Genomic DNA, 25,195 nt, shown 5'->3' with positions numbered 1-25,195 from the left:
AGGATGCAGCTCGGGCGACTTCGTTGTGTGAAATGAAGTTCGTTGTAGGAAGCAAGACATGAAGTTCGTTGTGCGCAGCGTTCGCTGTGCGAGGCGTTCGTTATGCGAGGCACCACTGTAGTAGGTGCCTTTTATAGAATCCAACTAAGCGCCATGTGGATTGATGCTGATTTTTGTGCTGCTATGCATAGAATTTGGCTCCAACTTTAGTAAAAGGGCTCCTTAGTCAAGCTTTAAAAATAATTTGGCTCTGTCCCTGGGAGGTTTATTCTAGTGCATAATTTTTGCACATCTCCACGGTTTTAGCTGCTGCAACATTCACTCATATTTCATAAGCATTTCATAGTTATGTATCTTCTCATTCTTTGTATTCATTCTTGCATGAGATGATCGCAAGCTCAGGCTGAGGGAAAGATCAGGAAATGCTTTTCTACCTATCCAGTTGTGGAAAGCATTGAAATGATAAATGTTAACATGTTTAGGAAAAGTGTTACCATGCAAAAAAAAAAAAAAAAATCAGTGAAAAGTATTAAGGTAGTGGGTTGTTGTTGTTTTGTTTTTTTAACACTATCAAATTATTTAATCGACGCAGCTTAGGAAAGTGCAGTAAGCAATTAGAGAGTCGATTTTATAAAGAAGGAAGAAGTGGCATAGTGACTAGAGCAAGAGCCCCAGCACCCTGAGGTTGTGGGCTCAAATCCCATGCTGCTCCTTTTCTCCCTCGAACAGAGGAGATTGGGAGGGGACATGATCGAAACATTCAAGATATTGAAGGGAATAGACTTAGTAGATAAGGACAGGTTGTTCACCCTCTCCAAGGTAGGGAGAACGAGAGGGCACTCTCTAAAGTTGAGAGGGGAAAGATTCCGTACGAACGTAAGGAAGTTCTTCTTTACCCAGAGAGTGGTGGAAAACTGGAACGCTCTTCTGGAGGCTGTTATAGGGTAAAACACCCTTCAGGGATTCAAGATAAAGTTAGACAAGTTCCTGCTGAACAAGGACGTACGCTGATAGGGATAGTCTCAGTCAGGGCGCTGGTCTTTGACCAGAGGGCCGCTGACCCAACAGAGGCAATTCTTATATTCTTATGTTCCTTATGACCCTGGGCAAGTCACTCAATTCTCCATTGCCCCAGTTATGTTAGATACATTGTGAGCCCACCAGGTCAGATAGGGAAAATGCCTGAGTATCTGATAACTTTGATAGGTAGTATACAATACCTAAAATCAATCAATCACCATTTAGGTCCCAAGAACACATGTAAAAGACCAGAAAACCAGACTACACATGAGATGTATACAGATATAGGCCTAGATTCACTAAGATCACTGTTGTTGGGCGATCCATGGCCGAGTCTTGCCGGGCGACCGAAAAACTAAACAGTCCTCTTGATCGGACGCATGCCACACCCCAACCCCACGGATCGATGCAGAGCGATCCAGACGCAGGCACAAGACCATCCACTTTGCTTGTAGCTGTGATCCGTGCACGCGCTTGCCCTCCGCACCAGCGTGGTCAAAACAAAGGGGTGAGGGGTAGCATAGGTACCGACAGTTGCCGAAAGGAAATTGCGCAGGCAGAATGGAACAGAACACGCTTTAAATCCCGCAGGTTAAAACCACGGCCTCGCAGACAGGCCGGGCGCCTTTTTGGCACAAGGGAGCCGTTTTGTTTTGAGAGTTTTCAGGGCTGGGATTTTAGGGCGGCAAAGAGCAGGACGGTCGGCAGTCACTTCTTTTTGGGTCGGCAAGCCCAATCGGTGGTACCATCTTCTGTTCAGTGAATCGCTGCCTTCCTATTTACGCATGCCATTTCCCCTCGTTTGCATGTGCGGATTGGATCGGGCGGAAGGTTAGTGAATCGGGTCGGGGGTCAGAGAAGGCTCACAAGCTCATCAGTCTGGGCAGACCTACGAATTATTGTCTAATGAGGGCTCAGATGGGCAGGAATCAGATTAAAGATGAATTACTCCCCTCTTAAAAGTGTTCTATCTAGTTATGCCAGTCTACAATATTACAGAGAGGAGACTGTTTCACTCAACCCAATTTTTTGCCATTTAAAAAAAAAAAAAAAAATGCCTGATGTGCTCTAAATCAAAATCCATACAGTGGTTTTCATTTTCAGCTTAACCTGGCTCCTTAGTCTGACGTCCCGTCACCCAAAGTTCTAATCTAATTTGGATTCTGTTGTTATGTGTGACGAGCAATCATATTCATCCCATCTACAGCAGTCACTTCACCCAAGCAGTCGGGAAACGAGTCTTATAAGTTCATAAGGTTGAATTTTCAGAATAGGATTACAGTTCTCTCATGAGTGGGTTTCTTTTTATAGGCCAACAGGAGACCCATCGCTTCTGTCAGGAAGTATTTTGCTAGTGTGGCTTTCACCCGCACGCTAAAAGACAAGCGTAGTCACTCGTGAGAAATGCAGGGTTCTGCTTGCGTCGAAGAAATCTTCCAAGTGTAGAAAAAGCCTGCTCGAAAAGATATTGAAACATGATGAACCACAGTCATTTTTTGATTAGCTGGATTTTTCAATTTCCCAGTTAAAAGGAGCTATGAATATCATTCGGTCACAGTTCTTCATCAGCTATTCCCAAGTAGCTATCAAATCAGGATTACCTATTTTATAGAAAATTAGAACCCAAAAAGTATTTTTCGCCCCCAAATACTGCAATATAATTATAATCCGCAAATCTATAAGAATTTAAGCCCTGATTCTATAAACATCTAACTCCTAGGCGCTGTTTGTAAATGCTCCTGGGGCGGCTGCTCACTTCCTCTGCCCCCTCCGTCTCCGATCACCTCCCTTCGTCTCCAACCGCCTCCCCCTCCTCCTCCAATCGCTTCCCTCCTCTTCCAATCGCCTCTCTCCTTGCCCCGCTTCAAATCCCGGGGCCGGTTTTTTTCAATTTGGGCTGCCAACAAGCGATTTTCAGGGAGGGGGACTGGGGGGGAAAAAAAAATCACAAATAATCTAAACCGCGAACGTTGAAACCGCGAATAGGGAGGGGGAAGTGTATTTGATCTTTGCAAATCATGTCTCAGCTTTTTTTTTTTTTTTTTGAGCGGGGGCTATTTTTGTTTTTGCATTTATAAAGCTAGAATTTTAACACAATTTTTGCATTAACATTTAATAATGATATTGGCCTATAATTCTGCACATATAGAGGCTCCTTCCCTGGTTCTTCCAGCAGTGACACTAACTGATTCTGTAAAGCAACCTGAGACTTCTTTAGTAGCTACAAATGTATCATATAACTTGTTCAATCTTTTGATCAACGAGTCCCCGATAGCTTGATAAAACCCTTCTGTAAGGCCATAGGGTCCAGGAGACTTGATTGGACCCATGTGTTTGATAGCCTGGTTATTCTTCTCTTTAGTTTGTCCTGTTCTAATCACGCCTTATCTACTGGCAGCAATTTAGGAAGAAGGAGATTAGCCTAGGATCTATTTCATGGAGAACTATCCGATATTCAGTGCGAGTTAACCAGTTGGGAACAACTGCTGACAAGTTTAACTCGCATCTTCAGCAGCTAACCAATCATTGTTAGTGGAATTTAATTGGTTATCGCTTTTTAAAATGACCAGTTAGCACAAAAAAATAAAACTGGCAATGTTGGGGGGGTGTAATAAATAAAAGAAGTGGGGAAGGAACATTACATATCAACTGGACATAAAATAACTTCTGGTTGATGTGCAATGTTTATTGTGAGTTTTTCATGGGGTTGATTTCCTTGGTTTCTTGGGCTTCTAATGTTGGGTGCATTCCAGGGGCATGACTGCTTAAGTCCCGTTATTTGGAACTTAAGTCAAATGTTGGGTGCATTCCAGGGGCATGACTGCTTAAGTCCCGTTATTTGGAACTTAATCGAATGTTGGGTGCATTCCAGGGGCATGACTGCTTAAGTCCCGTTATTTGGAACTTAATCGAATGTTGGGTGCATTCCAGGGGCATGACTGCTTAAGTCCCGTTATTTGGAACTTAAGTCGAATGTTGGGTGCATTCCAGGGGCATGACTGCTTAAGTCCCGTTATTTGGAACTTAATCGAATGTTGGGTGCATTCCAGGGGCATGACTGCTTAAGTCCCATTACATGGAACTTAAGCATCCAGGCTTAGCAGACAAATAAGACCACATAAAAAGCAGGCCTAACTTTGCCTACTAAGCAATGGCCAGTTAAGTCTGAATATTACTTTAACCAGCCATGCACTAGCTAGCCCAGCATTGAATACCCAGGTTGAAAGCCAGCAACAGCCAGTCAAAGCACTGCCCACCGCCAGCTGAATATCAGATGGTTTGAATTTAGAGGGAAGAAAAGTATTCAGTAAACCTACTGGATATATTTTCATCATTAAGGTCCGTATTCTCTAAACAGAACTGGTATTGGCAACCGTCTAAAATGCGACCGCTGATCACATGTCAATCACGCGATGGCGCTGTTTAGAGAATCGCAAGGCAGAGAGTAGATATGTCCTAATAAGATTGGTGAACATCATTTGTTACATAAAAGTCCTTTAGTCATCAAATAACTGAACGGTGTGTTCATAACCCATTTTAAAACAATATAAATATAATTAATTATAGTTCAAGACATGTAAACACATCTATCTAATATTCAAATGCGGGTGTTAATTGTATTTGAAACATTTTTAAGGCCTGCTTTTATGTTTAAATACAGAGTTCAGCAATTGTGTATTTTTCCATGTGTTCATTCCACTCTTGTACCACAATGCCATTTTGTGGTATATGGATGTTTACATATTGGTTTTAATTGCTTTCTTTTATATTTATTGGTTTGGTTCTTTTATTAATTGTTTTATGCCTATATTTTGTAGACTCCTCTGAGGCAGGCCGGTTGAGGCCGAAACATGTACACGTCGAGTCAAAGAGTTTGAGCCGTTCAGTTATTTGATGAATAAAGGACTTTTATGTAACAAATAGTGTTCACCAATCTTATTAGGCCATATCCACGCTTTGCCTTGCGACTCTGAGTTTGTGGATTTGTTTCTCCTCCATTTATCTTTCTTTCTTCGCTGTTTAGAGAATCGCACTTCCAGAACAGATGGGCACTGGAAATGTAAGCCAGGATTTTCTGACGCCTATCTTAACTGTGAATTGCGCCGACATAGGTGCTCTACGGTACCTAATGCCGCTTCCGGTGTTAGCCACGCCTATAACGGCACTAGGCGCCATTAGGCATATCCGGAGGCGTGATTCTGGTGCCTTTTGTTTAGGCACTAGTAGGCATTTTAAATTTAACGTTGTTTGCTGTTTCAACAGTGTTTCCCAACTAATTTAGGTGCAAGTAGGGCACCTACAGGCATCTAAGTTTAGGCACTGTTTATAGAATTTTCTCTCATAGTGCTTTATTCCCTTTAAGGATAAAGATGGCCCTTATCCTTGTTCTGTTCTTACAATACTTTGGACATTGAGCTATAATTGGTAGGGTTACCAGATTTTACTAAAATTTTAGTAAAATCTGGACCCCCTAGCCCCGCCCCCAGACCCACCAGTTCCACCCATGCCCGCCCCATTATGCTCCAGTCCCGCCCCCAATCTCACCCTAGCCCTGCCCTCCTTCTCCGCGGACGCCCTCCTGCCTGATGCTATTTTGAGGAAGCTTTTCAAAACCCGGACAAAGTGCTGGGTTTTGAAAAAGCCATTAAAATGTTTTAATCTAACGTACAGCTCTGAAATTTCATTTATCCTTTCTTTGTTAATTCTTGCCGAATAATTTTATGCCCCTCTAAGGCAGCTTCAAACACAGCCACCATTTCGCTGGCGACATATCTTGGAGGAGGAAACCCCTCATCTATTTGCTAAACTATATGGCAATTTTATAAATGGACGCTTCTGTTTAGACATCGCAATTGCCAGGTGGTGAGAACCTAGTCTATAATTACAGAATATTTTAAATTATGTGCATTTCTGCCACATTTATGTATTGTAATAGCAAGTATGTAAACATTAGGCACACTGATACGGGCTTACAGTAGTATTCTACAATGGAATCTGGTGCCCAAATGCCAGTCTTGCATTGCGCAACTTCATGGTGCCTACCTCAAAGCTACCGGGAAACAAAGCCAGGCCCAAGACAATCTTTCTTTTTTTTTTTTGTAATTCTTTATTTAAACACTGTGCACACCCAAAGAACAAAAGGAAACAGTACAGAGCTAAGGGGTCTTCTGCCACTGCCCTCCCATCCTGCTCCCCTACCGTACCTGGTCTACCCCCCCCCCCCCCCCCCCCCACACACACACACATCACCATCTGGGTTGGGACTGGCTGATGAGGTGCTTCTTTCTTCCAGCCACACTAAGGATGTGAGAAGGCTTAACACCCTTTAGAACATGGGTAGGGAACTCCAGTCCTCGAGAGCCGTATTCCAGTCGGGTTTTCAGGATTTCCCCAATGAATATGCATGAGATCCATGTGCATGCACTGCGCTTTCAAGGCATATTCATTGGGGAAATCCTGAAAACCCGACTGGAATACGGCTCTCGAGGACCAGAGTTCCCTACCCCTGCTTTAGAAAGAGAGTCCCTAAATAAATAAGGGCCCCTTTTACTAAGCTACGCTGGCGGTTTTAGCGCGCGCTAGATGCCAATGCCTCCATTGAGCTGGCGTTAGCTTTTCCACGTCGCGCGACCGCAGGTTGGTAAAAGGAGCTCTAAATGCTAACGCAACCACAGAATATAACGGGCCCGTTAGCATTTATCACGCCTTAGTAAAAGCGGGGGTAAAACTCCTAAGTCACCTTGACTTTCTTTTCTAACTTTAACTCTATTCAAAGGATTTTGTAGGAAGCTTTATTTAACAAAAAAAAAAAAAACCCAGACAAGCTGCATTAACAAAATACCCTTTGTAGAAGCAGCTGTACTAGCTCCAGGTAAAATCCTCTCTCTCTGTGGTTTAATAGTACATTTATCCTGGCTATCTCTTGCCCAGGGGTCTTGATTTTATAAGATGTGCTACTTTGGTAATGAATATTCATGAGAAATATTTGCATTGGTTTTATCTGTGAATCGGATTAATTTGCATATTAAGTATGTTTTTCTTTGGGGTTTATTTTTAGAACGAGACCTACTTGTAGCACTAAAGGGACCAGAGTTTGAGGTAATAACATAACCTAACAAGCAAAAACTCTTGCATCTATGCGGTGAACGGATGCAAGCACTGTACATGCACCAGGAATTATATACTTGAAATTACAAAAACTTATCTGTAAAATTTAGCAAATAGATGGGTTTTCAGCATCCTTCTAAAGATTTGGTAGGAACAAAACTTAGCAATCAAATTGCCAAAATTGTTGCCCCAGAGACCAGCTTGGTAAGCTTAAGTTCTGGGTTTGTTTTTTTCTTTTATTTATTCATTTATCATTATTTCAACAAAATAAGCTTATTGAACAAACAAAAGCTTTCCCAAATTAAAATATACAAAGAAAATGCAATACTCATTCAAAATTCAAATACGTACTAACTTTTGAATAGTCCACACTAGAGAGAGAAACAATTCACATTCATTGGGAATGAAAAAAATAAAGAGTTAAAGTAACAAAACCAAATGGAAGCTCGTTTGTCTTCATTTTTAAATCAGACCAGTCAATTGGAGTCAATTGGAATTCTGCATGGTCACTCCCTTCCCTTCCAAAAATATACTGCAATTGGGAAGGTTCATAAAAAACATAAGTATTCTGATCCAAGTGAATGACACATTTACAAGGAAAACGCAACTGAAATTTTGCCCCCCAAAGTTCTATTTTAAAAAAATTATTGTAAACACAGCCCTTTACTATTGGGAAAGAAAATAAATGAATACCCCCCTTTTATTAAACTGCGCTAGCAGGTTTCGGCGCAGGGAGCCCAGATGCCAAGTATCGTATCATGTCCTAAATTGATGGACAATTACTTAGAGAATTCTAAGGAGATTTCACTAAATGACGCATGGAAGGACATTGTGCAGACTGCGGGATGGTTGAAGTCTACTATACTTCAGGTATGTCAATTTTCACATGAAGATGGTGGAAACATGTACAGATTTAGATAATAATGTTTCAAGTTTGGATTCTAGACTGACTCAGTCTGAAAGATTAGGAGTTGATTTGCAAACATCTTCAGTATCTTTTATTAAGGAGAGACTAGTGATCATAGGAATTTAAAATTTCTTGGGAATAGGCGACATGCTGAAACATTACAATTTTAACATTTCCCTCATTCCTGTCTATTATCTTCAGAGATATTTGAAGGAAATATTGCTTATTAATAATATTAATAATTTGAATATTACCAATTTTTGTTGACTCAATTTCAATTTGGTGAAGTCTGATTCTTAAACGAGTGTCTTTCTTCCTGTTGCCTTCTTTTTTCCAGTCTGCATTTCAGAGGAGAAGATTGAACAACTGAGCAGCTGCGCGTGCGCGGCTTTTTGAATGCGTGCGGCTCGGCGAAAAAGAAAGCCGGCAAACTCGGCATCTAAGGTGAGGTGGAGGGAGGGAGTTGACGGAACGCTGAAATCGGGCGGGAGGGGGATGCTGGATCGCGCGATCGTGCATGTTACCGGCTCACACTAGGAAGGAGGGAGGGAAAGAGATTCTGGGCCAAGGGGATGAAGAGGGAGAGAAAGAAACCCACAGCAGGAAAGAAAGGGGTGGTCAGGCAGGTGAGCCAGATGCTGGAAGCAGGGATGGGGGGGAAGAAAGAGGGAAAGAAGCTAAATGGGGTTGAAGAGAAGAGACACATTGGTGTGGAAGAGGAAGAGAGGGGAAATCTGGACACAGGAAGGTAACAGAAACAGAGGGGAAATTATGTGCATGGGGGCATAGGGACAAAGACATAAAGGGGATATACATGCCATGGGGATGGTATATGGACACGGGGGGAGGGGGGGCAATGCCAGATACATAGGGAAGATATTAGAAATGGGGAAAATAGGAACACAGAAGCGAGATTGTTTGGGGACCGAGCTCGCAGCCTGCAGTGGCTTGCACAAATTACATTGTAACGTGCCACGAAAGTAAGAGGGAGGGAGGCTGCGCGAGAGGAGCTGTAGGGTGGTAGAAAGGAACAGATGGTGAAGGAGGGACGGAAGGGTGGTGGTGGAAAGGAATAAAACAGACATTGAAGGAGGGTGGAGCGGAACAGACCCTGAAGGGAAATGTGGAAGACAGAGTGGGGAGAAGACACTGGAAGGGAAGAAGACAGATGCCAGACTATGGGGGAGCGGAGGGAAGAAGATGGGTGCCAGACCAATTGGGGGGGGGGTGAAGGGAGAGGCACAGTAACAGAGCAAATGGAAGACGCAGAGAGAAGGCACACAGTGAATGGAAGGAATTGAATGAGAAGATGAGGAAAGCAGAAACCAGACAACAAAGGTAGAAAAAAAAAATTCTATTTATTTTCTTTTTGCTTTAGGATAAAGTAGTATATTAGTTGTGTTGATATAAATTTATAAACAAAGCCCTGCCAACTGAACATCTCTTTCTCTAGTTCAGAAGCCAGAACTTTGATTTATAAGGAAGGAATAAGCTAAATATTGCAGTACTGAGGCTTATATGGATGCTGTGGGGACGGTGATGGGGCGGTGAAGGGGACAGTGGGCCGGGGCTGGGGCAGTGACGGGAACAGATTTTTTTCCCTGTGTCATTCTCTAATGGAGACGTCAAGGAAGCTGCGATGCCCCAGTTTGAAAGTCAAACAGAAAAATTATTTTCAAAGGGACTAAAGTCATTGCAAGAAATGCGGATGAAGTGTGTGGAGCTATCAGGGAACTTTATTGAAAAATAAAAAAAAAAAAATTTTAAGACTCTTTCTTTCCTACTGAGGCAGATAAATTATTGAATTCCCCTTCGTATATGCTTTGTAAGGAGAAAAACAGTGACATAGTGAGGGTGGGAGGTGCCTGGGGCCGTGGCGCCCCCACTCTCTTCTCCACCTCCTACTTCTACCCCACCTCCCGCTTCATACATGCGCACCTTCCCTTCCCCCATGCCTCTTCAACTTCACCGGCATGAGAAGCTTCTCCAACCTGCTGCTTGCGCAGGCCTCAGCTCTCCATATGATGTCATTTCCTGGTCCTGCAACCAGGAAATGACTTCAGAGGGAGAGCTGAAGCTTGCGTGAGCAGCAGGTTGAAGATTCTGCTCATGCCGGTGAAGAGTTAGAGGCACAGGGGGAAGGGAAGGTGTGCACATAGCAGAGAGGCTCAGAGAAGGCTGGAGCAGAGAGGGGGGAGAGATGCCAGCGTCCCCACCAAGATGTTACCTGGAACAGTCCCCCCTCCCCCCCACTATATATCACTGGAGAAACAAATTAGCAAAGACCAAAAAGGAAGAGAAGCAGCGCTGACACTGGGTAGAAATCTTATGGTAAAAATTCTGATAAGCAGACATAAAAAGAAAAAAGAGTTGATATCCAGAACCCAGAGTGAATGCTGATGAGGAAGAGGAAAGAGAGCAGCAGAATGTCTCTTCAGGGCATATAGCTTGTAAATTAAATTCTAGCGTCTGTGGGAAAAGATATGAAGTGTTTCACAAGTGATCATCCTCAATTCTAGTTAAGTTTGTGACTGAGCATGTGTACCTGGATTTTTCATATACTATAGCAATCCCAGTAGACAACATAATCAATTGCAATGAAATAAAATGGCATCTTGCTGGCAAAAAGAATATTTCCTTTAGCTATTGCACATAGGCATAAAACATTATCTAATAAGAATAAGTCTCCTTGGATCTACATCCTAATTTCATTTTCTTCAACAAGTCTGAAACCTGTTTCAATTGAAACTTATACACCAAAGCATGGGTAAGTCATTTCCCCCCAAATGCAAATAAAGCTGAGTGGGACCACTTTCAAGGACATTATGCAAACACATTTTATACAAATACCATAATTTGCACAACTCCCTGAAGTGATCTAATGAAACCTGTTTGATAATGCTCATCAAATAACAACAGAAGAAATCACTATGGTGGAAAATGAGAGCAGTGGCAAAACTGGATTTATTGTAGGTTAGGATACATTTTATTGATCCAGCACACTGTAATTCAGACATGAATTTAGTACTTAGTGATCCACCGATGACCATTTCTTAAGTTTTGAAAGAACTTTTCGAGGGGTCAAGAGATGTTATTTGGGGGAAAAGGCAGCCAGAGACAAGAACAAGGGTGGATTGCTCTTTCTTCCTTCTTGAAATGTAATTGTTATGGGCAAAGGGTCAGGGAGTCTTGGAGAAGAGGGTGGCTAAAATCAGCTCTTACTGTAGGTTGTTTTTTGGGGGTTTTTTTTGTTTTTTTTTTTTAAGGGATAGGACTTTATGATAGGAAAAAGTTGGAGAAGTCATATGCTTCTTTTTTTGACCCAAAGAAGGGCAGGTTGATTAGCCCACCAGGTCGGCGGCTCACATTTAGTTAGCCAAGTCAAGTTTCATCAGCTGGCTGGCTAAGGCTAATGGCCAAAGATAAATCATCCTTTTAAGTGAGTCTATCTGGCTACATGCATTAGCTGGCCAGCTGATGAAAAGCGACAATGACATAGTCGGTCACTGGGCTAGCCAGCGAGCCCAATATTCAGTGAGAGATAGCTGGCCAAACGAGACTTAGCCAGCCAGGAGCTGTTCCCAGCTGGTTAACTCCTATTGAATTTCAGGGGGTTGGAAGGGAATTCCAGGAAGAAAGAACCCACAAACGCAGTAATCCTGTCTTAATTTCAGAAATTTGCTCCTGCCCTGTGGAGTTGCTTTTGTCACGTTGCATCTTTCTTATGGAAATAAGCTTTAAGGGCCTGATTCTATAAACAGCGCTTAAATCAGTAGGTGCCTAGGGAAATGGCACCTACTACATTATTCAAATTTAGGCTCCGTTTATAGAATCATGTCTAGCAGTGCCTAATTTGACTTAGGTGCTGGTAGCCATTAAAGACTTAGGCCAGGGTTTTCTTGGCCTAAAATACTGACACCTTACCCAACCAGTGCCCGTACTACTCTGCCCCTAACCATGCCTACCTTTCAGGTAAGTGTGGGCAGGCACCGGTAGGCGCCTCTGTGTAGACACTTACACGGTGCCTACCAAGTTAGGCGCCTACTTAAAATTAGTCTTTTAAATTGTTTCTTAATTGGGTTTTAATAGCACTGTTCAATTAACAACACCAACTGAACCAATTAAAAAATTATTAGGTGCCTAAATCGACTAATTGCACCAATCTAAGTTCTCTTTTTTTTTTGTTTTTTTTAATAAAATTGGGGCCTAAGTGCTTTACTTTTCTCCCCTTCAGATGTGAAGGTCACCAAGGAACCCTTTTACAAAGTTCTTGCCTTTCTCCCTTTTTTCCTGTTTGTCTTTGTTTTTAAAAGTCTTCGTAAGTTATTGTTACTGTTTGGTGATACTTTGTCAGTTTAAATTTGTATTTTAGCTAAAGTATGTTTTTATGATTTTGTACACCGCCTAGAATAGGGGTGTCCAACCTGCGACCCCGTGAAGTACTTTGTGCGGCCCCGGTCGAGGGCGATGCAGTGTTTTCCTCTGCTGCCCCCTGGTGTTTACCGTCTTGCCGGCTCCCTCCTCTGTCTTGCTGCAGCATTTGCGCGGCCCCAGAAACATTTTTTTCAGCCAATGCGGCCCAGGGAAGCCAAAAGGCCTAGAAGGTTGATTGGGCGGTATAAGAAATTTTAAAGAAACTTGAAATTGAAGCCCCAAATGAGTGAGGACGCTGAAATAGAGCTCCTTTATGAACCCTTAAAAAAGCCCTTGAGGGCAAAACGGGTCCTGTCAGGGCATGCTAGAGATAAAAGGATAAGTAAAATAAAAATGTGCCGCTGTTTTGGTTTTTATTTTGAAAAGTAACAGAAAGAAAAACAGCAAAGCTTGATATTCATACATATTGATGTAAACGGCTTTGTAAGCCGTCTTGCTTTCCTTTAATTGGACCCTAACAAGTGGGATGTGTTGTTGCTGTGGTTGTTTCCAGTTTGCCCCACTTCATCATCTTCTGCATCCTTTTTGTAAAAGAGGCCCCAAGAGAGTTGTGGTGGCCTACTAAAAATTCAGAATCATTAGCAGCTATCCCTTGGGTCCCTGTACCTTCACCAAATTGAAATTGAGTCACCAAAAATTGGTAATATTCAAATTATTAATATTATTAATAAGCAATATTTCCTTCAAATATCTATGTATTGTTATCTCTGAAGACAATAGACAGGAATGAGGAAAATGTTAAAATTGTAATGTTTCAGCATGTCGCCTATTCCCAAGAAGTTTTAAATTCCTATGATCACTAGTCTCTCCTTAATAAAAGATACTGAAGATGTTTGCAAATCAACTCCTAATCTTTCAGATTGAGTCAGTCTAGAATCCAAACTTGAAACATTATTATCTAAATCTGTACGTTTCCACCATCTTCATGTGAAAATTGACATACCTGAAGTATAGTAGACTTCAACCATCCCACAGTCTGCACAATGTCCTTCCATGCGTCATTTAGTGAAATCTCCTTAGAATTCTCTAAGTAATTGTCCATCAATTTAGGACATGGTACGATACTTGGCATCTGGACTCCAGGAGGTGGTATTGCAGAGGGAAGTGTAGCCAAAGAAGTAGGTAGAAACAGTTGGAAGAGATAGGGTGGACTTCTCACCTGGACTCAGGCACTAGAAGTTGACAAAAGTTCCTGGGCAGATGAGGTCCTCTTAATCAAAAATGTCTATAAAGGGTAAAAGGTCATGGATTTGATAGACTGCCTTTCTGTGGTACAACCAAAGTGATTTACACTTATTATTTGCAGGCACTTTATCTGTCCATAGTGAGCTCATAATTTTTTTGTGGCTGGGGTAATGGAGGGTCACCAGGAACCACAGTGGGAATCACACCCAGTTCCCTAAGTTCTCAGCCCACAGTGATAATTATCACTGGTTATAACCATTAGGCTACTCCTTCACTCTTTTTATAGAGCTATTTCTTGAGCCACTAAATTTTGGTGTATTGGCAGCTCCCATCTTAGCTCTCCCTTTAAATTTACGCATATCAAACAGGACTCCAGCTGTCTTATGGATGGGAAAAATGTGAAGAGTCTCTGGCTCCTCAGTTCCTTTCGGGCTTCTTCAGGTCTTCCAAAAGGCTTGATGTACCCCTTTGGGCATGCCCTTAGGTCATACCCTGTAGCCACATAACATAATATTAGCATTTCTTTTAAGTTCTTTGGGCTGTGGTGGCAAATAATGACATCAAAGGCCACTAACTTTCCTCCCAAACTCTCCAGCTGCCTGGCAAGGTAAACACCACACTGTTCCCAATATACTATAGTAACGGCACTTCTTTTACGTTCTGGTGGTGGTGATTTACGATCTTTACAAATGCTTTTTAAAGAGATCACAGCTATATAAGGACAAGGATGCAAGTCAATGAAATACACTTGTTGAAGACGTGTGATTATCCAGTCAAACTTGGATCAGAAGCCTAACAAGGTCTTTTATTCATCCTATTGGCTAAATCAAAAAACAGTGGAGTAGGCCACAGACAGAACAAAAACGCAGAATCTTGGATTAGAGGAAGCATGGTTTATTATAGGACCCAACACGGTCCATTTTAAAAAAAAAAACTGATTTATTTAATTCGATTTCTATCTCGTCCTCCCAGTAGCTCAGAATGGGTAACAAGCTACCATTCACAGTGAATTACAATGGACAGAAAGAGTGGTTGACCGTTGGAATGAGCTTCCAGCGCAGGTGATCGAGGCCAGCAGCGTGCTGGATTTTAAGAATAAATGGGATACCTATGTGGGATCCCTACGAGGGTCGAACTGGAATATCGGTCGCTAGGTATAGATTTAAGAGGATGGGTCAGTAGGGTGGGCAGACTTGATGGGCTATAGCCCTTTTCTGCCGTCATCTTCTATGTTTCTATGTTTCTAATACTGGAACTTAAGCATAAGTTTGGAGGAACAGTTATTTGGAGACAGCTTGGAAGTGGGGGGGGGGGGTTATTTAAGGGAGTACATTGGCCAGAAGAGTTAGCAATGTAGTATCTTAAGCCCAAGCTTTGGAAGAGCAGTGACTTATAGTCTTCTTGGGGGGAGAACAGGGAAAGGATCTAAGAGATTAGCAAATGGTGGTTGGTAGGGGAGGGGTCAAATGAATTGGTTGCGGCTGGATTATTAGTTGAAGAGGAGGGGGGTCGTATATCAGTCTCAAGGACATATAAAACTTCCTGTGTAATTCAGCAATGAGGATATTCCAGATCTAAACCATAAAGGATTATGCTATTTTGATCTGGAGACCAATATATGACCCCTGACATAGGCACCCGGCTCAAATAAGCCTTGGTTCCTCTAATCCCAAGGCTCTGCCTTTTTGTTCCATCTGATGTCCACTCTACTCCTTTTTAGCTTTGTTCAGTTTGCATTTTTGTCTCTCTCTGATTTGCTTACTATGCTAATTAGATGACAATTCACGGAACTAATATGAGTTGGTAGGCTATGATTGGTCCTCTGAACCTGTCCATTTGGTTTGATGACGTGTCATAAGAACAGAAAAAAAAATGTTTGTTTGGATTTTTGAACAGCAAAACGTCTCATCAAAGATTGCCTTTTCAGTTCTTCTATCTTACAAAACTGATGTGTCACCTCTAGGTTCCTACTTGTTAGCTGAGATGGGTTAAACCGCATCTCATGTTGATTGCAGCGCTTGAAAATATTCTGCGACTTCCCCATCCATCACAGAAATGTGTTCTCTAGCTCTGGAAGGCAGAGATAAAAATCCCTTTGCTATATCCTCTAAAAGCTCATTACAGTCATTGCACTGCTAAGGTATTTAGCAAGAGAAGAGAGAGACCTCCAGTAAATTACTAAACCACGTTATCACAGTGTTCCTTTGCCACAGCTGTGAACCTCCCTGAGTTCATCTTAAGCAATTAAACTGGTTATTTGAGATTTTGATGTCAGCACTGCAGAGCTGCAGAAGCTTTGTGTTGCTTTACAGACCTTTCATTTGGGGGGTTTAATTTTTCTCTCTTGGACACTAATGGGGGGACTTCATTTTAAGGCATGTGGCCAGGATTGAAAAACAGATTTTTATTTATTTAATTTTTTTATTGGCAGTTTTAAAGTATACAGCACCATAATCGTGGATACAAAAAAAATGCACATAAACCAACAGAGTCCAAAAAGAAAAATGGCTGCCGGTCCTGTAATACTGAGGATGGAACCCTTCAACACTTGATCTTCGACTGTTCTTTATTGAGGAAATTTTGGAACCAAGTCTGGACGACGATTGAGACATCTTTGGCTACTGGTCAACCTCTGTCCTATATCATTTTTGGAGCAGTCGCAACAAAACGCTCCCTCTCCTTTCCTGAATCTCTTCTTCTGAGAGGATTAATTGTTTTGGCATTGAAAGTAATTCTCTCTAATTGGAAGCACTTATCCTCTGCCACATACTCTGCATGGTGGGCCAGTGTTTCTACAATAGTGAAATATGAACGTATTCATGCGGAAAAGTTTGGCTCATTGCAAAAATTCCATGAGGTCTGGGATCCTATTTTGGACCTTTAGTCTACAAGCCTACTTACGTTTGTATTTATTATCACTGTTATTTTTCTTTTCGTTTCTAGTGAGCTCTGTTCATACCCTCTGACATTGAGTTTTCCGTAGCATTACATCCACTATTATCAAAGTGCTATCTTCCTAACGTCTTCCAGTGTTGTACCTCATCTTTCCTGCTTTACTATAAGAACATACGAACATAAGAACTGCCATCTCCGGATCAGACCCAAGGTCCATCGAGTCTGGTGATCCGCACACGCGGAGGCCCAGTCAGGTGTACAACTGATGTAGTTTTAGTCACCCATATCCCTCTATGCCTCTCTTAAGGAGATGTGCATCTAATTTGGTTTTGAATCCTAGAACGGTGGATTCCGCAATAACCTCCTCTGGGAGAGCATTCCAGGTGTCCACCACTCGCTGCGTGAAGCAGAACTTTCTGACATTTGTCCTGGACTTGTCCCCTCTTAGCTTCAGTCCATGTCCTCTTGTCCGTGTCACGTTGGACAATGTAAATAATTTTTTACCCTGCTCTATTTTGTCGATGCCTTTCAGTATTTTGAAAGTCTCAATCATATCCCCTTGCAGTCTCCTCTTCTCAAGGGAGAACAGTCCCAGTTTCTTAAGTCATTCCTCATATTCCAAGTTCTCCATACCATTTATTAGCTTCGTTGCTCGTCTCTGCACCCTCTCCAGCAGTTTTATATCCTTCTTTAGGTTGGGAGACCAATGTTGGACACAGTATTCCAAGTGTGGTCTGACCATTGCCCTATAAAGCGACATTATAACTTTCTCCGATCTACTCATGATTCCTTTTGTATATTCTCTGCTGTATGCTCTCTTTTATTTTCCTTATTAAACCTTCTTACTGATGTTGATAAAGATTTGTATTTGACACAGGTCATTTGTTTGACATACTGGTTAATGCTGTTCCTTTTGTTCTTTTCCTGGTTGAAATGATGTTTTGTGCTGTTATAAATCAACAAAAATATTGAACACAAAAAGAAAAATGTTCCATCCAATAGCATACATACCCCAATATACAGCATAAACCAACCCAAAAAGTCAATAATGAATCACTCAGATCCAGCAGATAGTAACATATCATAATAACATAATAACATAATAGTAACATATCATAATAACATAATAACATAATATCATAATAACATAATAACATAACATAATAACATAATAACATAATATCATAATAACATAATAGATATCTGCAGATAAAGACCAGGCTGCTCACGTCCCACCCAGTTTCCCCTCCCCCAACTCCCCTCTCCCACCGCCCCAATATCCCTTTCACTCAGGATGAATAGAAAAGGAGCCTAGGATCCCATCCCAGGGCCATGACCTATAGCAATAAGCCACATATAAAGGATCAGTGACTGAGGGTGTCTATCTTATATGATAATATGGACCAATTGGTTATCGATTGTACATACAGAATTTTTTTTTTTTAACTATTGTACGGTGTTTGCCCATTTAAAAAAATACTTTTGCTATACAGTACTTGATAAAGAATCTTTTAGCCCTGTTGTTCATTACAAGAAAAGCTTATTTAGTCTTATAAATTGATCTCTTAGGAATACCTTTCCTGACTAATAAGCATAGCAGCTAGACAGTAATTGACTCTTATAATAACACCCCTTGTATTTATGTTGAAATTCCATTTGCAATCAAACAAGAACTATGGGGTAATTATTTTTCTGAGCAAAAGGTTTCGTTGGGCAGAATATTTCACAGTGGCATTTTGCAAAGAAACAGACTAAGCGTTCCTTGATAATTTGAAGGCTATTTTAAAACAAGACTTTATTCAACTTCTGGAAATAAAGGATGCTATTTCTCATTCTGAAATAAATAGTTTTGGTCATTATAATCAACAAGCTTATCATGTTTTCCCCATCTATGAATAAATTTCCAGAAGTTTTCAATTTCCAGCTCTTTCTTTAAAAAAAATCATTTTGCACGGCCAAGCCTTCATTGATGAAGTCACTCAGCACAAGACTGGATGGTTGCACAGAGATGCCTTCACTCATCGACTACCAGCTCATATTTCATTCTATTTGAACTTTCTTATCAAATCACATAGGGAAAGGTGGTTTATAAACCTCAAGCTAGATTTGCTATGAATTCAAACAATCAACCAGAGTTCACTGATAGACTCTTAATGCCTTACAGTCCTTCTAAATCGCTTCGTTCAATGTCAAGAATCTCCTTGTCATACCATCACTAAAATCAATCAACACGTTGAGATCCAACAACTTCGCTGCCACTGCACCTGCTCTTTGGAATTTGCTGCCTAATCATTTATGCATCGAATCCCATATTAAATCAATTTAAATCAAAATTAAAAACATTCTTGTTCCTGGATGCTTTTGGACAATAACTGTCCTTTTAAGGACCAAAACAAAGCTTGATAGCTTTTACCCTCACCTATTGGTTTTCCCCCTTTTACTGTGCTCTTTTCTTCAGAGATTGCAGTTCTAGCCCTTTTCCCCCATTTGTGTGAAATAAGTTCATATGTTTTGTTATATGTCTTATTAATCTACCCTGGTCTTGTTTACTACTTCTAATTTTAATTTGTTTTTATGGAATTTTTTGTATTGTACACCGCCTAGAAATTTGATTAAGCGGTATAAATTTTTTTAACAAACTTGAAACTTGTCTGTTAGCTACTCTCCAAAGTCATCTGGTAAAGAAAGAATATAGCTTATCGGTAAACTTTATAATGTAAGTTAGTTTCATTGTGTAGCAACAAAAGGCTAGAAAGCCAATATTTGAGAGGCAAAGACACAGATATGCTACTTAATTTAATACTGTGAGAAAATCAACCTCTTAATATTTATTTTTTTATTTATTCAATTTTCTATACCGTTCTCCCAGGGGAGCTAGAACGGTTTACATTAATTTATTGAGGTACTCAAGCAAGTGGGCTCACAATCTATCTAACGTACCTGGGGCAATGGGGGGATTAAGTGACTTGCCCAGGGTCACAAGGAGCAGCGGGGGTTTGAACCCACAACCTCAGGGTGCTGAGTCTGTAGCGTTAACCACTGCGCCATTCTAGAAATCAACATGTTGCAAAAATGAGCCAAGTACAAGGCAATCAAGCCATTGTGACATCACTGAGGGGGTTGGCTCTTAGGTATTGGTGGAATAAGGCATTATGATGTCACAATACCAGCTCTGGTTATCAGAGGCTGAAACCTTTTACACTATTAATTCAATTTTCTATACCGTTCTCCCAGGGGAGCTCAGAACGGTTTACATGAATTTTATTTAGGTCCTTGAGCATTTTTCCCTCTCTGTCCCGGTGGGCTCACAATCTATCTAACGTACCTGGGGCAATGGGGGGATTAAGTGACTTGCCCAGGGTCATAAGGAGCAGCGTGGGTTTGAACCCACAACCTCAGGGTGCTGAGGCTGTAGCTTTAACCACCGCACCACTCTAGAAATCAAAATGTAGTAAGTGAGCCAAGTATAGGACAATCCAGCCATTGCGACATCACTGATGAGGTTGGCTCTTAGGCATTGGTGGAATGAGGTATTATGATGTCACAATACCAGCTCTGGTTATCAGAGGCTGAAACTTCTCACACTATTTATTTATTCAATTTTTAATACCCTTCCCCCAGGGGAGCTCAGAACCATTTACATGAATTTATTCAGGTACTCGCATTTTCGCTGTCTGTCCCGGCAGGCTCACAATCTAATGAACCTGGGGCAATGGGGGGATTAGATGACTTGCCTAGGGTCACAAGGAGCAGCATGGGTTTGAACCCATAACCTCAGGGTGCTGAGACTGTAGCTTTAACCACTGCGCCACTCTAGAAATCAAAATGTAGTAGAAGTGAGCCAATTATAGGACAATGAAGCCATTGTGACATCACTGATGAGCTTGGCTCTTAGGCATTGGTGGAATGAGGCATTATGATGTCACAATACCAGCTCTGGTTATCAGAGGCTGGAACTTTTCACACTATTTATTTATTCAATTTTCTATATCGTTCTCTCAGGGGAGCTTAGAACGGTTTACATGAATTTATTCAGGTAGTCAAGCATTTTTCCCGGTCTGTCCTGGTGGGCTCACAATCTATCTAATGTACCTGGGGCAACCGTGGGGGAGGGGGAGGGGGACTAAATGACTTGCCCAGGAACACAAGGAGCAGTGTGGAGGTGCTGAGACTAGCTTTAAGCCCTGCACCACTTTCTTTGTTTGAACATGCAGCCACAGTTAGACACCAGGAGCTAGATTCTATAAAAGGTGCCTAAGCGCACCTAGACTGGAGGCACTGCTCCACGCGGTTGTCAATCAACCGCTAGGCACCGCTAATAGAATCACGTCTAGCGATGCCGAAGTGGACTCGGGCATCACTAGAATCTGGCCTAATTTACCAGGGCCTGGTTTCGCACACCTAGAGACACCTAAGTTTATCACATCTATTCTCTACCCTTCACCACACCTAATTTTCAGGTAGGGGCTGTTCGCCTCGACTTAGGTGCTGCTCTGAGTTCTGCACCGAAGTCTTAATTTTTTAAATGTATCAATTAACTTCAAGGGTACCATTTAAGCGAACTGGAACAATTTGGGCTGCGTGCGGGTTTTAGTTTGGCGTTGCTAGGCGTCCACAATTAGAGCACTTAGTGATAGAGAATGACATGGTGACAAAATCCATCACCGTTCCCGTCCCCGCGGATAGCTGCAGGAAAGTTCAAGTTCAAGTTTATTAATATTTGATGTATCGCTTAATCGGTTTGCTAAGCGATGTACAAAATTGTAAAAAAAAAAAAAAAAGGATAGTGATACAAAAAGGACAAACCAAATGACAAATATTTGTCGACAAGACTAACTTGAAATGGGAGGAGAGAGGGGGAAAGTTACAGCTTTTTCATTGCGAAGAAAGAACAAAAAAGGGGAAGAACAAAGGGGGTCAGGAGAATTAAAAATCTAAGTATAAAAAACGAGTCTAAAATTTAAATGTTAAAAGCATCTTTAAAAAGATGAGTTTTTAGAGATTTTTTAAAAGAGGTGGCATCTTTTTCGTTTTTAATATATTGTGGTAATGAGTTCCACCATTGGGGGCCCATTACGGAAAACATGTCGGATCTTCTTGTACCAATTATTTTCAAGGATGGTATAGTTAAGAGATTCTGGGAGGATGATCTAAGTGGTCGCGTGGTATTATGGGGTGTTAACATTCTGGCTATAAATTGAGGTTCGTTGTAGATTAGGGTTTTAAATGTTAAAAGCATGACCTTAAAGAAGATGCGTTGACTGATAGGAAGCCAGTGGGAGACGATCAAGAGTGGCGTAACATGGTCATATTTCTTGGTGTTATAGATTAATTTTATGGCTGTATTTTGGATAATTTGCAGTCTTCTTTTTTCTTTTTGAGAGATGTTAAGAAGTAGAGAGTTGCAGTAGTCCATTTTAGCTTTAATCAGCGAGTGAACCAAAATGTTAATTGATTTAGGCTCAAGAAATTTGGCGATAGGTCTTATTAAGCGTAGTTTGTAGAAACAAGTTTTAACTATATAGTTGATGTGTTTGTGGAACAGTCATTTGTCATCAATTGTTACCCCAAGAATTTTTAAGGTGGAGACGGACTCTATTGGGATGTTGTTAAGAACGAATGGGGTCTTTAAACTAATGTCATTCTTTAAGGAGAGAGGGAAGAATCGGAGTATGAATGGCCACAACCACTGACCCTCAAGCTTTGCTTTGAAGAATGCTGGTGTAGAAGGACTGAGGCTGAAATAGACACTAAAAAATGACATGGGATTATTTCCCGTGGGGACGGGAACGGTGATGAATTTTGTCACCATGTCATTCTCTACTTAGCGGCACCTAACTAGGATGCTCTTTATAAAATCTGGCCCCAAATGCACTCTAAGCTAGTATTCTGTAAAAGTTGTCCTGTTCAGAGCGCTCTCTACAGAATACTAGCTTAGCGCACCTCATTTTAGCACCGATCTATGAGCTAAATTTAATAATAATAATTTATTTTTATATACCGCCTGACCAGCAGTTCATAGCGGTTTACACAATAGGTACTCAGCATACACTTCCCCCTCCGTTTTCACAAATTCCGTATCTACGGATTCGGTTATTCGCAATTTTTAACCAGAAAATTATTTTTCATTTTTTGGGCTAGTTTTAGCCCTGTAAGCCCCCCCCCCCCCCTTTAAGCCTTACCTGGTGGTCTAGCGGGTTTTCAGGCAGGAGCAATCTTCCCACGCTCTTGCCCCGTGCAGATCGCTCACAGGAAATGACTGCCTTGAGCTCCCATAGTCTTTCGAGCCATTTCTTGTGAGCGATCTGCACGGGACAGGAGAGTGGGAAGATCGCTCCTGCCCCAAAAACCCGCTAGACCACCAGATAAGGCTTAAGGGGGGGCTTACAGGGCTAAAACTAGCCGGGGGAAGCGGGGGATAAGGGCAGAACTGGCCCAGATATTATTCGCAGTTTTTCCATATTCGCAGGCCGGCTCTGCCCCTAACCCCCGCGAATACGGAGGGGGCAGTGTACAATATAATAATAACATCATACATAATAAAATTCTAAGTAACTAATACAAGCATTAAAACTAATGAATAAAAAAAACCACAATATAAACTAAATAAGTATAAATTAAAAAATTAAAAGTACATTGTAAGTACATGATAATATGAAAATCAATAATGTATATTATATTGTTTAAATAAGTGGGTTTTAAGATCTTTTTGAAATTGATAGTAAGTAAAAAATGGAAAAACAAGAAGAATCAAACATGAATTCATTAATCCTGCTTGGAATGCTAAGGTCCTATCCCAAAATTTTACAGAATCCAGCCCTTCATGTCCGATTGTTGCTGATCTTTTGCTGCCAATTTATAGGAATAGGACAGAACAGTCACATCCCTAAAGTTGCTCGGGTTGCCATAAAACAAATGCTCCAAGTCACATGCAACAGAACAATCGTGCAAGAGAACTCGCAAAACAGTCAGTGGCATGTGGTGAGGGCATTCAGGGGATTCAGTGAATCCCCAGCCCTGCTTTTTTATTTTTTTTGTTTACTTTTTGCTCGATGCAGTTTGATTTGTTGAGTAGCCAGCTTGCTCAACCAAACTGCATCACACAATTAAGTAAAACAAACAGATTGAAAAAAACAACTAAGAATTCCGCGCAGAACGTTTAAGTCGAGGCACCCTTCGACGGCTAACCAGGCCTACCTGAAAAGTAGGCATGGTTAGGGGCGGAGAACAGATGTGGTTGACAGGGGTCACTAGGCATCGGAGCTAGCCGCCATTAGGTGTAATTCGATAGGCGGCACCTAGAGGTTGACTGATAACCGGGCGGATCGGCACCTAGAATGTAGGCAAGCTTAGGTGCTGATTTTAGACTCTAGCCCAGGGGTGGGCAACGAGGGCCGCAATCCGATCAGGTTTTCAAGATTTCCCCAATGACTATGCACGAGATCTATTTGCATGCACTGCCTCCATTGTACGCCAAAAGATCTCATGCGTATTCATTGGTGGAAATCCTGAAAACCTGACTGGATTGCGGCCTTTGTTGCCCACCCCCGATCTAGCCCTTAGCGCCTCCTACATAGAAGGCAGTATGTACCCCTGTGTTCATTTTTTTGCAAATCCCGCCTGCTAATGAATCCGCACAAAATTAATTCTTTAAAATGCCATAAATATTTTGACAAAAAATCTGGGCTTAATGTATGATCATAATGCATTTTAGTAAAAAGACCTCAAAGGCAAGGCAGCCGAAAAGCTGTCCTACGTCAAACATACAGCTATCCTAATTGCAGTTGCTAGCATCAGTCACTGAGGGGTCCTTTTCTTAAGGTGCACCTATGGGCATCTTAGCATTTAGCATGAACTTTATCAGTTAGTGGACCTTAATAAAAGGACCCCTGAATGCCACTCCACTTCAGTGCATAGCAGCACTGAATATACATACAATCAATGTCAGCCTTACACTGGAGTTTAAATCACTGCCTGTGAGGTTCAGCCTTACGCTGGTGTTTAAATCACCGCCTGTGGGGTTCAGCCTTACGCTGGTGTTTAAATCACCGCCTGTGGGGTTCAGCCTTACGCTGGTGTTTAAATCACCGCCTGTGGGGTTCAGCCTTACGCTGGTGTTTAAATCACTGCCTGTGAGGTTCAGCCTTACGCTGGTGTTTAAATCACCGCCTGTGGGGTTCAGCCTTACGCTGGTGTTTAAATCACTGCCTGTGAGGTTCAGCCTTACGCTGGTGTTTAAATCACTGCCTGTGGGGTTCAGCCTTACGCTGGTGTTTAAATCACCGCCTGTGGGGTTCAGCCTTACGCTGGTGTTTAAATCACCGCCTGTGGGGTTCAGCCTTACGCTGGTGTTTAAATCACCGCCTGTGGGGTTCAGCCTTACGCTGGTGTTTAAATCACCGCCTGTGAGGTTCAGCCTTACGCTGGTGTTTAAATCACCGCCTGTGGGGTTCAGCCTTACGCTGGTGTTTAAATCACCGCCTGTGGGGTTCAGCCTTACGCTGGTGTTTAAATCACCGCCTGTGGGGTTCAGCCTTACGCTGGTGTTTAAATCACCGCCTGTGGGGTTCAGCCTTACGCTGGTGTTTAAATCACCGCCTGTGGGGTTCAGCCTTACGCTGGTGTTTAAATCACCGCCTGTGGGGT

General features: G+C 41.8%; 1 protein-coding gene across 5 annotated transcripts in view; it reads right to left on the bottom strand.

The window, feature by feature from the left end:
* CACNA2D3 (calcium voltage-gated channel auxiliary subunit alpha2delta 3) overlaps window positions 1-25,195 on the bottom strand; it is a 797,511-nt gene that overhangs the window by 424,626 nt on the left and 347,690 nt on the right. The window lies entirely within an intron of this gene.

This window comes from Geotrypetes seraphini, chromosome 17 (assembly GCF_902459505.1).
Source record: "Geotrypetes seraphini chromosome 17, aGeoSer1.1, whole genome shotgun sequence".
NCBI classification, from domain to species: Eukaryota; Metazoa; Chordata; class Amphibia; order Gymnophiona; family Dermophiidae; genus Geotrypetes; species Geotrypetes seraphini.
The sequence above is the reverse complement of the archived record's forward strand: the minus strand, read 5'-3'. Positions and strand labels throughout refer to the sequence as shown.